The 18,558-nt window shown below is 43.1% G+C and overlaps 1 protein-coding gene across 1 annotated transcript in view; it reads left to right on the forward strand.

Annotated features, from left to right (window-relative positions):
- Positions 1-18,558, forward strand: part of LOC124547947 (venom serine protease-like) — a 295,517-nt gene that overhangs the window by 245,995 nt on the left and 30,964 nt on the right. The window lies entirely within an intron of this gene.

An 18,558-nucleotide genomic window follows, 5' to 3' on the forward strand; every position in this document is an offset into this window, starting at 1 on the left:
ACACTGTTCTCTTTGGAATGCTTTACATGCTGTAGAATTAGTAACGAGAGGACACATTACCCTCCACTGCTTACTATAGCCATAGCAGTGATACGATTGTTCGTGCCTGCTTACCGTATAGAAAGAGCACAGTAAAATGGGTCAAGACATAACAGAATGGCAGAAAGGAGCAGCGACCTGGTGTGTATGTGTCTGTTGCTTGTATAGAATGACTGCAGTAAAATGGGTCAATGTGAGGATGTGACAGAATGGTAGAAAGGTGCTCTCCTGTTTGAACCTCGTGAAATGCCATTCTTCACAGTGTCACATAAACCTGCATGTCTTAAGAGGGTCATATGAAACTAAAACTGGACAGTAGCTGTCTGAAGACGTTTAGTGTGGTCCGACAACTCACAATTTTGCACCTTTCAAACAATGCAAGAAGTCGATTGCACCAACGGCCCGATGGAGATTTTAACCTGCTGTGCATGGAGGATGTAGCTCCGTCCAGAGACGGTTCTTTGGTGTATTGAAGGTGTTTTTCGTGTCATAACTTTGGTCCAATCATTGAGGTTACTGTTAACATGAATCAGAATGTATATTTTTACTTTATTGATGACCAAATGATGTTCTTTCTTCTACATCTGCATGATGAGTGTGCTGTGGACATTCTTGTGTTTCAAGAAAACGACAGTCACATTTAGAGGGATGCACACATACTTTTCTGGCTTGATAAACACTCTAACACTCTATCACACCTTGACTGGCTCGCTAAATCACATCATCTTAATCCCACAGGAAATATCTGGGACTATTTGGAACAGCAGGTTAAACATAGCAGTCAACATCCCCATACTTTGGTAGCTTTACAGGATCAATCAGTGGCTTCAGGTGATTGTGGGGTACTTTAAGAAACTTCTGGACTCTCTTCCTTGCCACATTGAGGCTGTTAGCAAGGATAAAGATGCTGTTACACGGCATTAGCATGGTATCTCCTAATGATGACTGATTTTTTGTCCTACCCTACCCAATCACATTAATGTGGCCACCTGTCAAAAGCCTTTTGCAGTGCAAATGTGCAGGAAGAGACTCAGTGAGGTGCTGGAAGGTACCGACAGGGATGTGAAGTCGTGCTGACTCCACTGCTATTGCCAGCTGCTGTATGGTTATCGGCTGAGGATCCACGGTACAAACAGCCCTATGAAGTTGGTCCCAGAGATTCTCGATTGAGTTTAAATCCGGGAAGTTTGGTGGCCAGAACAGTATGGTAGACTCATCTTGGCGCTCTTAGAACCCTGCACATACACTGCTATCTGTGTCACACATTGTATTGTTCTGCAGGTAGATGTCATCATTCCAAGAAATACACAATGTATAGGTGGACGTGGTCCCCAAGGATAGATGCATACTGATGTTGATCTGTTGTGCCTACCAGAGTGACGAGATCATACAGAGACTGCCATGGAAACATTCCCCAGACCATAACACTCCCTCCTCCGGCCTAGATCCTTACAACGATTGTTGCAGGGTCATAGACGTCAACTCCATCTGTCTGATGGAGCATAAAACATGATTCATCTGAAAAAGCTACCTGTCGCCACTCAGTGGATGTCCAATGACGGTAATGGCGTGCAAATTGTTCCAGCTTTGGTCACTGAGCAACAGCAGTCAGTGTGGGAGCATGAACGAAGCGTCTGTTGTGAAGACCCATATCCAGTAACATTTGCTGAATGGTCATTGAGGAAACACTGTTGGTAGCCCTTTGTTTCCTCTGTGTGGCCAGTTGCTGAACAGTAGCACATCTGTCCAACCATGGACATCTCTGCAGTTGTCGTACAGCCCCGACATCTACGGCCCATGGTGCACCAAAGTTGTCCAGGCGCCAGTTTTGGATAGCGCCATTTTGCCATGCTTGGTATACTTTTACCATGGCAGCATGCAGTCTGTTTACAAACCTAGCCGATCCGGAATTGCTTCCACCCTTGGCCTAAAAGCCAATGATCATGCCATTTTGGACGTCAAATAAATCGCTCCATTTCTGCATTACGATAACGACTGTACCGTTTTTTGTGTCCATCTGGCATGCTTTACGTACTCTCCACTGCTAGTGCTGCCAGTGAATGGTTATTGCACGATGACAGTGAGCTTAGGTTGTCATCACATTAATCTGACTGGACCATGTAGTTGATTTCATTTGTGTGAAGCCGGCCGCGGTGGTCTCGCGGTTAAGGCGCTCAGTCCGGAACCGCGCGACTGCTACGGTCGCGGGTTCGAATCCTGCCTCGGGCATGGGTGTGTGTGATGTCCTTAGGTTAGTTAGGTTTAAGTAGTTCTAAGTTCTAGGGGACTCATGATCACAGAAATTAAGTCCCATAGTGCTCAGAGCCATTTGAACCATTTGAACTTGTGTGAATATAAACATCTCACAAAAGTGACAATTTTACGGTAACTCGAAATTTGTATTATGTAATGGGTAAACAATAACAGGTACCTAGAAGTAGAATAAATGCAGCGCTTGTACTTCGTGGAGATAGTATTTGTCATTGCTGGGTATGTTCTGTGTCAGTCCATACAGACTGTGATTTCCAGTCAGCAAAGGGTTCTCATCAGCTGCAGCAAACTCTCCGAGTGATGCGGTAACAGTTGATGAGAAATATTCTCGTACAGTTATAGTGTTTCTTCTGTTGTTTATTCCTTCTTTCATATCTGGATCTTATTTGTTACGTGAAAACGCCATGTTGCACTGTGATGGTTTTGAGTCCATGTAGTAACTGGCTAGGTAAATCAGTTCAACGGACTGTGCCTAGTACAACACTGTGATGTTCAACATAAACTGTGGGTTCAGGGTAAAATTTTTATGCTAATTAGTACATATTCCCTACTGCTATACATTAACGTTTAAAACTTCGGTATACAGTTTAGAAAACCTTGCTTATATAGTTGAGTTCAAGCTTTCTCATTCTATATGGTTTTGTCATAAAGTAGCGGCACAGTATGGATACCTGCACTGAACAGTGTAATTTATTCATTAATTACGCTAAAGAGCAAAAAAAAAAAAAAAAAAAACTGGTACGCCCTGCCTAATATCGTATGGGGCCCCCGCGAGCACGCAGAACTCGCACAACATGACGTGGCATGGACTCGACTAATGTCTGAAGTACCTTTAGTCCTGGAGAGAACTGACTCCGTGAATCCTGCAGGGTTGTCCACAATGCGAGGGGGTGGAAATCTCTTCCGAGCAGCACTTTGCAAGCCATCCCAAGTATGCTCAATAACGCTCATGTCTGGGGAATTTAGTGGCCAGCGGAAATGTTTAAACTCAGAAGAGTGTTCCTAGAGCCGCTCTGTAGCAATTCTGGACGTGTGGGGTGTCATATTGTCCTGGAGGAATTACCCAAGTCCGTCAGAATGCGCAATGGACATGAATGGATGCAGGTGATCAGACAGGATGCTTACGCATCTGTCACAGTCGTATCTAGACGTATCAGGGATTCCATATCACTCCAACTACACATGCTTCCACCAGATTGAACAGTCCCTTGCTGACATGGAGGGTCCATGGATTCATGAGGTTGTCTCCATACCTGTAGATCTCCATCCGCTCGATACAATTTGATACGAGAATCGTCCGACCAGGCAACATGTTTCCAATCATCAACAGTCCAATGTCGGTGTTGACGGGCCCAGGCAAGGCATAAAGCTTCGTGTCTTGCGGTCATCCGAAAGCCCATATCGATGTTGTTTCGTTGAATAGTTCGCGTGCTGACACTTGACGGACCAGCATTGAATCTGCAGCAGTTTGCGGAAGGATTGTATTTCCGTCACGCTGAATGATTCTTTTCATTAGTCGTTGGTCCCATTCTTGCAGGATCTTTTGCCAGCCGCAGCGATGTCGGAGATCTGATATTGTCACGTAGAAGAATGTGTAATTAGATGAATGACGAATACTAACTTCACTTAACGAAGGTTTATTCAGCACTTGCAGATACAAGAGCGCGGAGCAAACTGCCTCCGGCCAGAACACATACGTTATATATTCACTTACAGAACATTCCAGCACAATGATTCTGGACATTTGTGGATACTTATAGAATGCACGCGAACCTAATATACAAATTAAAATTTTACAGTACAGATGTGTTTTGAACGTACGACCCTCCATGCAACAGTCTAGTATCATAACAACCACACCACTGTTTCTGCGACATTGCTCCCTCCTTAAACGAACAGTGTCTTTGTGTTACGTCCTCCTAGTCCAAGAACGAGTCATCGTTCCTGCATACTCCAACTCCAAATGACTGATGTTAGCCCGGGCGGTGATTTTCTTAGAACTTCCTTTGCCGCTACGCTCTTCGTCACCTTTCCGCTTGTTGCCTGTCGCTGGAGCTTCGAATTTATTCTTGGTTGCAGGATCCTTCTAGGGCTTCATTTGAAGGATGTGGAACGTATCTCTGATCTTTCGTCATCTTATGTCGGAGTCGAAATCTTCAACTTCATAAGTAACAACAGACAACTGTCTTACAACCTTATAAGGTCCAAAGTAGTGCCTGAGGAGCTTCTCCGAGAGACCAAGAGAGAAGATCCAGACGAGGTCACCGGGCTGGTAGACAACATCGTCGTAAACGCCTCACGGCCAAGCACCAGGAAAAATGGAGTAAATCCTGTGGTGTCTTGTTTGGCAGTGTTGTAAGCAAACGTCACGAAAGGTAGCACCTCATCCCAGTTGCGCTGCTCAACAATGACGAACACTGATAGCATGTCGGCCAGGGTCTTATTAAGGCGTTCAGTAAGCCCGTTGGTTTGCAGACGGTAGACAGTCGTCATGTGATGAGTACTGTTGCACCGACGGTTTATCTCTGTCACAAGATTCGATTGAAAAACTTTCCCTCGATTCGTAATTAACGGCTTTGGGGCACCCTGTTTTAATACAATGTCTTCCACGATGAATTTGGCTATCTCGATTGCTTCGGCTGTTTTCACGGCTTTTGTAATAGCATAGCATGTCAGATAATCAGTGCAAACAATAACCCATCTATTGCCACTAGCAGACGTTGGAAATCGTCCGAGGTGGTCAATCCTAACACGCTGGAAAGGCGTTTCGGCTGGTGGAATTGGTATGAGTCGGCCAGGTGGTTTCTGAGGAACTGCCTTTCTCCTCTGACACTCTTGACAGTGCGACATCTAGTGACGGGCACTCATAAATAAGCCTGGCCAGAGAAATCTCTTACGGATCCTATCGTATGTCTTAATAAATCCTAAATGTCCAGCCTCAGATGTGCCATGGAATTTCTGTAGAGCATCTTAGCGCATGTGATTAGGAATCACTGGTAGCCACTTCTTTCCAAACGGATCAAAGTTTTTCTTGCAAAGTAATCCATTAACTACCTTAAATTGTCCTTTCACATCCTCTGACCGATTTAAGGAAAGCATAATTTGAGATATCTTGGCGTCCTTCTTCTGCTCAGCGGAGAGATCCTGGAGTGCAGCGAGACAGTCACTATCTTCATCAAAGTCTTGATAGTCTTGTACAGGGTTTCTTGAGAGACATTCGGCATCTTGGTGTTTTCTTCCACTTTTGTACTCTATGGTTATGTCATACTCTTGAAGACGTAGTGCCCACCTGGCGAGTCGTCCAAATGGATCCTTCTCTCAGCTTTTGTAAGTGTCCTAGAAGCATAAGCTTCTCTTTTACATCCGAAATTTGCACCAGAACAACACCGATCCCATATCAGCTGGCATCTGTGTGTAGTTCTGTAGGTGCTCTCTCATCATGCAGACCAAATACAGGGTCAGTCGTCAAAGCTTTTCGCACCACATCGAAAGACTCTTGTTGAGCACCACCCGAAATAAATTTAGCATCGGCTTTTAACAACTCTTGGAGTGGTCTGGCTTTGATTCAAAAGTCTTTGATAAAATGACAGTAATAAGAACATAATCCGAGGAAGCTTTTCACATCTCTAATACTTTTAGGAATAGGAAATTCCGCTACAGACCTCACCTTTTCTGAGTCTGGCCGCACACCTTCGTTTGACCGAAGGTGTCCAAATATTTTGATTTCTTTTGCTCCAAAGAGACACTTTCTTGGATTAAGTTTCAGTCCGCCTTGTTGGAAACACTTAAGAACGGCCCTCAGTCTTTTTATGTGTTCATCAAATGTCTCTGAGAACACTATAGTGGCATCTAAATAACAAAGACACATCGTCCACTTCGAAGCTTATCCATCATCCATTCAAAAGTTGCTGGTGAATTACACAAACCAAACGGCATTACCTTAAACTCATACAGGCGCTCAGGGGAGATGAGTGCAGTTTTCTCACTATCAGCCTCGTCTACTTCGTTTGCCAGTATCCCGAGTACATGTCCATGGTTGAGAAAAACTTAGCCCCGTTCAGACAATCTAGTGTCTTGTCAATTCGTGGAAGAGGGTAAACGTCCTTTTTAGTTATCTTATTAAGCTTCCTATAATCAACACAGCGCCAAGAGCCATCCTTCTTCCTGACGAGAACCACTGGTGACGACCATGCGCTCTGGCCGGCCGCGGTGGCCGTGCGGTTCTAGGCGCTCCAGTCCGGAGCCGCGCTGCTGCTACGGCCGCAGGTTCGAATCCTGCCTCGGGCATGGGTGTGTGTGATGTCCTTGGGTTAGTTAGGTTTAAGTAGTTCTAAGTACTAGGGGACTGATAACCACAGCAGTTGAGTCCCATAGTGCTCAGAGCCATTTGAACCATTTGAACCATGCGCTCTGCGAAGGCTGAATGATGTCATTCTTCATCATTTTCTGTACCTCGTAGCATTTTATTAGACGTTCCGTTGCTGACACACGGTATGCTCTCTAGCTTATTGGTTGATGGTCTCCAGAGCTAATCTGGTGCTTCGCCGTCTTATTTGCTCTTCACCTGTAGATTGAAGCGTTCAGAGAACTTTTGAAGAATAACAAGTAGCTTCTTCTGTTGTTGCTTAGTGACATCTGGTGATAGTCGGACTAGAGGATCTTGTCTCGTAGTGGTAGCGCTAATTTCGCCCACAGACTCGGCATGGGAGGTTTCTATGATGCTCGGCTGTTCTGTAATTAATAGCTCAGCGTTTGCTACGCGCATGCGTCTTGGAAGTATCTGCGGTTCTTGGCGACAGTTAACTATCCACAATTCACCGAATCCGTCCTTAAACTAGACGACAGAGGCTGGGATGACCAAGTTATTCTTCAGTGGTATGCTTCTCTTACATTTAACTACAAGATCCATGGGTTGATGCATGGCATGTCACATGACAGTCACCTTTCTAGCGCTGACTGCAGGAATGATCACTTCATCCAGCATACGTAGTCTCCACACACTCGGATGTGCATCTTTCTGTTCACAGTATCTCATCTCGTCTAGCATAATCTTCGGGCGACTACAATCTATAATTGCCTGAGAAGCTTTCAAAAAGTCCCAACCGAGAGTGACGTCATGACTACACTCTTTTAAGACGAGTATATGCTGTATATGGCCACTTATACCCACATGAACGACACATCTTCCTGTAGGTTCTACATATTTTCCATTAGCCACCTTCAGCAGATGTTTTGTTGTCGACGAATACCGTTTTCTACAACTGGCGACGGTACTTCTCCGAAATGACTGAATTTGATGCTCCAGAGTCCACAAGAGTTTGAGCTGGTCGGCCATCCATGAGGGTATCGATGTAGTTTACTATCATTTTTGTAGTGATCGACGGCGGAGGATTTTTCTCTTCGGCGGCCTCACCTCCAAGGAAGGTCGCACCCTTTAGTTTTCCAGGTTGCGGCAGCTAGGTGATCGGCTCGAGCTACTAAACGGCCGTGGAGACCTTGATCGGCGTGTTGGGGAGCGTCCTCTCCAGCAGCTAGCTTGAGGCGATGGTGGCCTACGTCGACCTGCACTCACATCTTCTTGTTCATCTTCGTCGTCCCAGAGTTGTCGTCGGCTAAGATCGGTCTGTTGTCTTCGGGCGCCGGCGTCATCAAACATCCGCCGGCTTTCTCGACAATAGCGCACCACATGTCCCGATCGTCCGTGGATGGTTTTCATGGGTCCTTCAGTTCGTCAGTTTCCCTTGGTGCCCAAAAACGTTCCTCGTGGAGCATTGTAAGAACGTAACTTCACCTGGGTCTCGACTTTTTCACCGTTTTAAAGGGAGATGAAGGACGAGAGATTGGGTTCAATGTCTGTTCCACTTCCTCCCTTATGACCTCTTGAAGCGTCTCAGTTTTTTGCTCGCCGTACAATCCAAGTGCCTTCTGAACTTCCTCTCTCACTATCTGACGAAGAACACTTGTGCAATAAGTTTCTTCCTCCATCACAGACATCGATACGACGTTTGAAAGCCGTTGAAACTTCTTGCGTGTAATTCTTTTTTGATGCATTGTCTCGATATACTGGCACCATTTTATGAAGTCGTCTGCTGTCGAAATCTCCTTCAGGAGTAGGGCTTGATACATGTCCTCAGCAATAATCTTCATGAGATGTGTAACCTTATTTTCCTACTTCATTCGAGGATCCACTATTTTACACAGCTCCAAGGCGTCTTGAATGTAGGATGCTGTCGTTTCTCCTGGACGCTGTGCCCTACACTTTAATTTATCTTCAGCCTTGCACGTCTGTCGTTGTGTGTCGGCGAAATACTTGCGCAGTTCCACCTGGAATACTTCCCAGCTTGTGAACTTCTCCTCGTTGTTCTCATACCAATTGCTTGGCAGTGCCCTCCAAGTAGAAAAACACGTTAGCCAAACACACGGTGTCATCCCATTTGTTAAATTTGGCTATACGCTCATATACCTTCAGCCACTTGTTTAGATCTTACGCCATCGTCACCAGAGAACCCGGAAGGATGTCTCATGTGGTGGCACACAGTTGCTGTCATCGTAACGTCCTCTTCTCCTTCTGTCTCCGATAGATTGCGTTCTATTGACTATGGCTCGAGCTCGGGTTTCTCGCCACGTAAACGGCGGCTCCCTCGTGGTCTCATGGCAGCCACTGTGTCGTCAATAATGTGCGCTATCACAAGTTCCAATGCCCAGCGACTCCACCAGAATGATGTCACATAGAAGAAGGTGTAATTAGATGAATAACGAACACTAACTTCACTCAACGAAGGTTTATTCAGCACTTGCATATACAAGAGTGCGGAGCGAATTGCCTCCGACCTGAACACATACGGTATATATACAGTTACAGAACATTCCAGTAAAATAATTCTTGACATTTGTGGACACTTATAGAATCCAGTCGAACCGAATATAGAAATTAAAGTTTTACAGTTCAAATGCATTTTGAACTCACGACCCTCCATGCAACTGTCTAGTATCATAACCATTACACCACGGTTTCTGCGACAGTATTTTACGGATTCTTATATTCACGGTACACTCGCGAAATGGTAGTATGAGCAAATCCCCATTTCATCGCTACCTCAGAGATGCTGTGGCCCATCGCATGTGAGCCGACTATAACACGATATTAAAACTCACTTAAATCCTGATAGCCTGCCACTGTAGCAGCAGTCATTGAGCTAACAACCGCGCCAGACACTTGCATTATATGGGCGTTGCCGACCGCAGCGCAGTATTCTGCCTGCTTACATTTCTCTGCTATTGAATACGTATGCCTATACCAGTTTCTTTGGCGCTTCAGTGTATATAATTGAAACCAATGCTGGACGAATAAATGTTATTAATTACACCCTTAAATAAAGGCTGTAGGAGGTATAAGTGCACGTATTATGATCGTTGGTACCTTAATATGCACACACTTCAGTATATTAGTCACTTTTTCTCTGCGTCTGACAGTCTTCCAGCAAACTCGTCACTTAATTTACTACCTGATGTTTCCTGCATAGCCATAGTTGCAGCACTAAGTGCCCGTCAGTATAGACTAAACATTTTGCATCCACCTGTCCACACTTCATCACTTGACCTGCTGTATCCACACATCAACATTTGACCTGCTGCTCAGAGGAAAATTTCCAATTCATTACATAACGAAGTGGGTCACCCCTCAGATGTTAGCAGTTTGGGTGCACCAGTCTCTGTACACTATGTGATGAAGTGAAAAGGGAGGAGGAGGAGGAGATTAGTGTTTAACGTCTCGTCGACAACGAGGTCATTAGAGACGGAGCGCAAGCTCGGGTGAGGGAAGGATGGGGAAGGAAATCGGCCGTGCCCTTTCAAAGGAACCATCCCGGCATTTGCCTGAAGCAATTTAGGGGAAATCACGGAAAACCTAAATCAGGATGGCCGGAGACGGGATTGAACCGTCGTCCTCCCGAATGCGAGTCCAGTGTGCTAAGTGAACAGGGAATAAAGACACTTGGTAAAGCAAGTGTAAACAAGAATGCAAGAAAATGTCAGTGGTAATACGTTATTTTAATGGGTTGCTCTTGTCGCATGTACATGGGGGTGCCTACCAGCATAAAAACATACTACTGCTAATGTCTGTAATTATTAGTTTCCAAATGAAATAAATATTTTCATAATGTTGTTCAGTACACTGTCCTCAGTCACCAATAAAAATATCTGTACTTATACCCCTAACACCCCATATTCTAGCATCTTCACCCCTAGAGGTTCAGACAGGTCTAGTTTAAGGACCTTAGGCTGGTCCTCGCTTATATAGCCTGTGTGTACCAATGACTGCTGTTGGTGCACACAGGCTATAGAATGAGGACCAGGATTAAGACCGTATGTGAAGACGATTTTCCTATTACCATAACCCTCTGCTTGTTCTTGCTTTGGTATTACTGACCATGTTTGAATTTTTGTTCAATCTGCTCCCGTTCTGTGTGGTTATAAGCTTACTGAGAGAACTGAGTGTGATGAGGTCAAGGATATTATTCAGGAAGGTCAGGTTCCTAGCTGGCAGTATTTCTAAAGGATTATTGGGTAAATACAGCAGTGGATATGTTAGCTTCAGATCCATAGCTCCTGTTATTATTGCTGGAAACTGGAAAGACAGTCCCAAGATGTCACACTTCATATCAGCAGTATCTCCCTGTCCCTAGCTCCAACACTGTGTTCCATTTGAATGTCTCTGCTCATTAAAACTACAAATGAGTCATATATAAGTGTTCCCAGTAAGGTCCTGCCTTTTGGAACATGGTGTGTCCAGTGGACAACCTTCCACATCTACGCCCTCCCTCACCCCTCCCAAAAAAGCTATATCTCTCTCGTTCTCATGGCAGTTTGTACCACCATAAAAGGAACATGTGCAAAAAAAAAATCATTGCATGCCGATACTACTACAATTTCTCTTGCACTTCACCACAAGCCAACTGTAAGTTAATCCCTGTTCCCAGGTTCTATATAAATGTACAACCTGCTAATACTTCTAGCTATTTTTGGAAATGTATTCACTGGACTGCAAGTTCTTCTGGCATCTGCTGTGTTGGGTATAGCTATACCACTCACTGACGACATGAAAATTTGTGCTCGACTGGGACTCGAACCTGGATTTCCCACTTATCATAAATGGTCGCCTCACCAATAGGCTGAGCACGCTCCCCAGACCATCTTCCATACGTCACGTTGCCTACGTCCTTATCTTGTAGTCAATACAGCAGATGCCAGAAGAATTCACAACCCAGCGAATACATTTAGAAAAATATTTAGACAACTGACAAAATAAGCAAAAACCATCCCCTGTCTCCTGAAGTTCATAGCAAAGTAAAAACAAAATCCTCAAATTGCCTCACTAACAAAACGATAAAATCAATTTAAATAAACAATCACGTAATATCGGCCACAGCTAGTGGTCTCGCGGTAGTGTTCTCGCTTCCCGAGCATGGGGTCCCGGGTTCGATTCCTGATGGGGTCAAGAATTTTCACCTGCCTTGAGATGACTGGGTGGTGTTGTGTCGTCTTCATCATCATCATCATTCATCACCTTTACGGTTGGAGGAAGGCAATGGCAAATCACCTCCACTAGGACCTTGCCTAGTATGGCGATGCGGGTCTCCCGCATCGTTCCCCTACACTGTGTCAAGGAGTATGGGACTTCATCATCACATAATATCCACCAAATAACTGTTAAAACATCACATTCAACCACACATTAAATATGTAAACTGACACCTCCAGCAAAATAAACAAAAATAAAAACTAAATTCATTTAACATTTTTACATCACTCCCCAAAAATTCCCAATACAGTATCCCTTCCTCTTTAAATCGGTTCTGACCTACGTCTTACACACAAGGCAATGTGGGTGTAGATTATGCATGTGTGGCCTACTTTGCTTTCTATGTCACATTGTACTTGATTCCATATCTTCCATAAAGTTCTTACGAAATTCTGCACCAGTTCTCCATTTTTTTCTAATTTAGGCTTCACTAGGCAAATCGGTGATGGTATTTTTGGACATATACTTCATCAGGGGCCCATACTGCCCAACATGGTATCCAGGTAACATAGTATGTCATCTCCCTATCCATTCCACATATTCCAATGTTTTTGTAGTCACTAATTATACTTGATTACATATCTTCCATAGAGTTCTTACGAAATTTTGTACCTATTCTCTATTCTTCCCTATTTTAGGCATTTTGTGATGGCATTTTCTAGCCATATACTACGTCATATGGTGATAGGCCCATACTTTCTTGAACTTTAGAGTTATATGCAGCAACAAGATGCAGTAACGTTGTATCCCAACTGTTATGATGACCAGTTACATAATGACTCAACATCTTCCCTCTTCGGCGGTGAACTTTGTTCTCCCATTCATTTGCAGGTGTAATGTGTTTCACCTTAACTTACAAATACCATATGCAATAAATGACAAAGGTGCCTGAGTAACTCTGGCATGAAATTCGTATCCTGATCCATAATCAACGCCTCTGAATACCAAACTTCAACAGTCAATTATTTACCATGGCCTGAGCCACCGCTTTGACTTGTTGATTTGGTTAGCCATCATTTCCTCATAATGTGAAAAGTGATGTATTATTGTCAGTATACTTATAGCAGTTTCCTGCTAGCATTTCACCAAAAGGATCTAAGATGTCCATACCGATGATTTCAGGTGGCTTATTAGCCTCTGGTAATTTTTGCAATGGAATACACTGATGACTGAATTCAGCCCTATGTGTCCATGACACACTGTTATTCACATACTGTTGCACATCCTTCATACGTATTCTGTGGCTCTTCAATCTCCATGGCCCACTAACATGTGACTTGTGCCTGCCTCAGTAGTTCCTCCTACAATGCAGCTATAACCACAACATGAGGTCTGAGTTTTATTTTCTTATGTAACATTCCATCATGCACTAGATAGATGTTGTGTGACTAGTACCTCCCGTCAAGTAGACCATTTGCCGGGTGCAAGTCTTTCAATTTTATGCCACTTCGGCGACTTGCGCGTCGATGGGAATGAAATGATGATGATTAGGACACCACAACACCTAGTCTCTGAGCGGATAAAAATCTCTGACCCAGCCGGAAATCGAGCCCGGGCCCTTAGGATTGACATTCTGTCACGCTGACCACTCAGCTACTGGGAGCGGACCTCATGCACTATGAACTGTGGTTGCATTGCAAATAGCTGATAGTCTTCGTCAGCTGCTTGCAATTTCTGCACCAGATAGCAGTTTGACCCACTCTTTGTAACACACAACCTTTCAACTGAGGCCATCAACATTTCCATGGTTCTTTGCCACGTCCATGGTGAGGTGGCACAGTGGTTAGCACACTGAGCTCACATCTGCGAACAGTGGTTCAAATTCATGTACAACTGTTCTGATTTCAGCCATTGTAATTTAGATTTTACATTATTTCCCTAAATTGCTCCAGGTACTGCTGCGATGGTTCCTTTGACAGGGCACAGCTGACTTCCTTCCCTATCCTTGAAACAATCTGAGCTTGTGCTTTGTCCCTAATGACCTCTATGTCGACAAGACATTAAACACTAATCATCATTCCTTAATCCTTCATTTTCCAGGTTGATGGATTACATCAAATTATAGCTTGCTAAGCTCTAGTGCCCAACGACTGCTGCTTGATAGATGTTTCGAGTCTGACAGCCTCTTTAATGCTGCCTGATCCATTACTACTTTCATTTTCCTGCCATATAAATAGCACTGAATATATGTTACACCGGATATGAGGCTCAGCGTTTCCTACTCTGTTGTAGAGTGATGTGTTCCACTTTAATTGAGTGATAGGTGGCATAAGCTACTGGATGTATCTATTTCTTGACTCAATACACAGCCAAGCACATGATTGCCTACATTGCTTACATCACATGACAATACGAATTCCTCCTCATTGTTCAGAGAAATCAACACTGGACCACTTGTTCACAATTCTTTTAATTTACTGGACACATCCCTGCCCTCTGACATCCTATGACACTTCACTCGTTTCATCAATAAGTGAGTAAGAGGCTGTGCTATTTCTGCAAATTTCAGTTCAAACTTTCTACAGTCATTTGCTAAACTCAAAAAAGATGTAATCTTTCTCCATGCGAGGCATCCGAAAATCCTGTGTGACCTTTACTATTCTAGAACCTCTCCAAATGCCATCAGGACTGATCACATGTCCTAAAAATTGTACTTTCTGTAACACAATCGGCACTTCTCTATACTGAGTGTTATATGTGCTGCGCACAACCATTTAAACACTTACCCTATCTGCAGCCCATTTTCTTTCAAAGCTTTTGCAAAGACAATTATGTCATCCAAATATACCATGTACCAGTACTGCCTTGGTTTTAACCCCCAAAAAACTCTATCTCACAAACACTGAAATGTAGTTGGTGCATTCTTTAGCCCATACAGCATGTAACGATATTGGCAGTATCCTGAAGCAACTATTAATGCCACTTTTGGCCAATTACTTCTAACTGATGGTAGCCACTACAGATCTGTGGCGGAAAAATACCAGCAATTTCCCAAATTACGCAAGTTTCTATTATATTTGGGATTACATAAGCACCTGTAATTGTGCAACTACTGAGATACTTTTAATCACAATGAAAATAATATGCTTTTGTGCCATCTTTCTTGGTATGATCACCACTGGTGCTCTCCAAGGACCAGTACTTTCCTCAATAATACTGCCCCATAACCGTTGATTAATGAAATTCTCCATCGCCTGCTGTAGGTGATGAGGTACATGATATGGTTTATGATACACCGGTGGCTCATTCCCGCATTGGGATTCTATCCTGTATCACCACTCATAAACTCGATGTCACCAACCCAGCGAATGTACATCACTGCCCTCCATACCTCATAACCTTCTCTTCCCCATAAGGTCTAGTTCTTTTTGCATTCATTACAATATTGTAAAGATCTCATGAATTACCTTAAACCGAAATGAATTGTTTCTTCTTGTAATATTTAGTACTTGAATAAAATTCAGAGAATTACTTTTGTTACAGAGAAACTTATTTTAAAAGGGAAATACAACCTATTTCTATGATCACTAGATTTAGATTTAGTATTTTCCAAGGTCTTATCATGACCCCAATGAACTGCAACGAAATATCTGAAGAAGGGAAGGCCTAATGATACATCGCTTGTGTGCAATAACATTCTCAGACCAGCACTGACTATGGATGTGTTTCAAATTCCCAGTGTAAATGTAAGAAAAACCCATTTACCTAAATTTAGTGTTCATTACATTAAGCCTACTTCGACAGTTTTTTTGCCTCACTATGATTATTTTGAGACCTGACAGTCAGTTCTACATCAAGAGCTTCTCTTTTAACCACTAAAATGGTAAATTTATCAGTCTATCAAAAGTATATCAAACAAAGGAAATACGCCTAAATATTGTTGAACTGATTGTACAGCATGTCAGTTTGAAACGGTTTTTATGCACTTTTCATCAGTGCTATCAAATTTTACATACTCTATTCCAGACCAATTTTCAAATACAATCAGTTACTTTAACCGCCCTTTCAGGTAAATGCTAACTTTATCGAAAAATCGATCTTATGTCCGCAATCTTTCTACGTATAAAGTTAATCAATGTGATTGCTTACATCGTGCTGTTGACTTGCTTCATATTCATGTCCGAATTATGGCGCTCTAGTTGAATTTTCAGATTACTTCTTTTAATTCGTGTTGTAGCACTTGAACCACTTAATGAATCGTCGAAATATTATAGCAAATGTAGCTGTCAGTAGTAGCTATCATTTGATATACTTAACGTCTCTGTAGTTATATGGACATAACAGAAATTAAATATGAATTGGCTATTATAATAACATATTTAGTTTTTTTCGCCATAACATTGCCACTTTTCATGCTACATATTGTTCTGGAGCGTCTGTGAGCTTATCTCATTGATTTGTGCTTCGGTTTACTATCACTGGAAGCAGTAGCTATCCCTTTCACAAGCTGCATCATTCAATGGTCAAAGTTGTATGAGAGATTTTCCATAGACCATGCACCGCCTCCACTCAGAGCCCAAAAAATATACAACTGTCAAACTCTGACTCTAGTGACTACCTTTGGTTACCTAAGCTCCACTTTTTATCTCTTTGTGCAGCCAGCATCTACCCATTCATTATGTATCACCCTTCTACACTACCTTATGACAGCCATCTCAGGCTGTTACGTTACCTGCCACAACAGGGATGGTTTAAGCCTCAAGTGGCACAAGCAACTGCTAGGACCCCAAGTTGAGAGGGGCACCAGAGGTGTCACAACTGTAGCATTTCTTTACAGGACTCATCACAATTAGTAGTGCACTTGGGGTGCAAAACTGATGCTGATGCCCAAGTCAAGACTTGTGTACAGTGTATATCACAACTAGAAGGAAAAATTGACACAGATGAAACTGTGGGAAGGGAAAGGGGGGATGTGGGGGGTGGGGGGGTGGGGGGTTGGCCAAATGATAAGTGGCTAATGTGGAAAAATTTTCTCGGAATGGCACTGTGTCTATCATGTCAGAGACTTTGCAGTACAGAGTAGCAGTGTGGTCCTCATGGCGTATGCTGAGCTATATTACTATAATGCAAGTTGAGCACCATTCTGGCATGACGAACTTGCTGTGGGTCTTTAAATAGTCAGATTGTGGTTAGCTGGCTTGCTCAGGTAATTCTTGATGCATGTCGTATAATGGCTATGATAGATATATTATATCTGTATTTGTCAGAGCCATTATTTTGCTTTGGTCATTATACAAGATCTGCCTCCCCTACATGTGTCAGTACATTGTAGGTGACCGAGGTGGGTGCTGACAGCAAGACTGAAGTTAGTTACATTGCAGTAATAGTTTTGCTGTGTTTGCCTTCCAAGGCCTAGCAAGTTCTAATAATGCAAATTAACCAATGTGGAACCTGGTCATAGATTCAGTCCTCACAATAGAGCAAATGGTGTTTAAGTTTCAGTAAAGGTGGCCCCAATGTTTTTTTATGGCGCCAGGCTTGAAGGACTGTGGGAGACCTGTCACTGACGAACAGAGTTCTATGAGAGGCCAAAAACTGATAAAGGGTATATGTCTTCTTTGTCAAAAGTGGATATTTGGCCTTTCTCATTTGATTTTGAACGTTCAAATAAATCGTTCTCCCCGTTCAGTGGAAAACTACGTACACAAGTATGTTGGATTCTATTTCAGATGTATTCACCATAGCAGATCCACAATGTGTCGGCAAAGACATGGTGGGGTGACTAGTCACTGTACCCCATCATCTGTTGTTCTGAGAAAGGTTCCTTTGGCTCAGTTTAACTTTTACCAACAGAGCAGTGAGGGCACACACTGTGGCCTCCCATGTTGAATGCAGGTGATTACTGCTCTGGAATATTGTGTCTGCTGCTGTTACTCGACCTACGTCCTTTGGTGACAAAGGAACCTGTTCATGGTTTGTGATATAGTCCTTGACAATGAGAAATCGCACATGCCTCATTAAGAATCGACACAGATTCAAAGGCAGGCATTTTACGGTGTTCACATTCATATGTGGCGATATCGCATAGTAGTCGATTTTCGACTGCTAACGGCTTAGGAGAAGAACTTACTGCCGTAGGTTTGGGTAGATGTGTATTATGGAAACCAAAGGTGATAATGAGAGGTTCCTTTTCGATTCAACCATCATCTGTTCGCACAGTAGTCAAGGTCTTCAAAGTACAGCCATTTGGCTGCATCAAGCTGTCAGTAACTTTGTGTAACACAATTCCTCTTATGACAAATTTCGAGACATAATTTGGCCATAACAGATATAGATATGTTTTAAGCGATCAAAGGCTTGGAGACATTTGTGCAATCATTGAAAGTGATTGTTCTTTCCTTTTTTATAAGGTTGCGAAGAGGCTGTGTATGGAGGAAGCTTTGGAAAGGAAACTGTACAAGGAACGACTATAGTTGCTTAAGCTTGGTAGATGTAGGTAGCTTGATTACAGCCTCAGCGTGTTTCAGAGTGAGTTTTGATCGCTTTGTGCTTAGAATGCGGCCTCTATGCTCAACATAAGATTACAAAAATTAACATTTTGTCTGATTGCATTTTAATTCCTTAGGCTGCGAGATAGTTTCGTAGCTTTGCAACTAGGGATTCCTTGGATGAGTTTGTCATGATAGTATTGAGAATGGATGGCGCACTGACAATAGCTGTGAAAAGAT

The sequence above is a fragment of the Schistocerca americana genome, chromosome 1 (genome assembly GCF_021461395.2).
Source record: "Schistocerca americana isolate TAMUIC-IGC-003095 chromosome 1, iqSchAmer2.1, whole genome shotgun sequence".
Taxonomy (NCBI): Eukaryota; Metazoa; Arthropoda; class Insecta; order Orthoptera; family Acrididae; genus Schistocerca; species Schistocerca americana.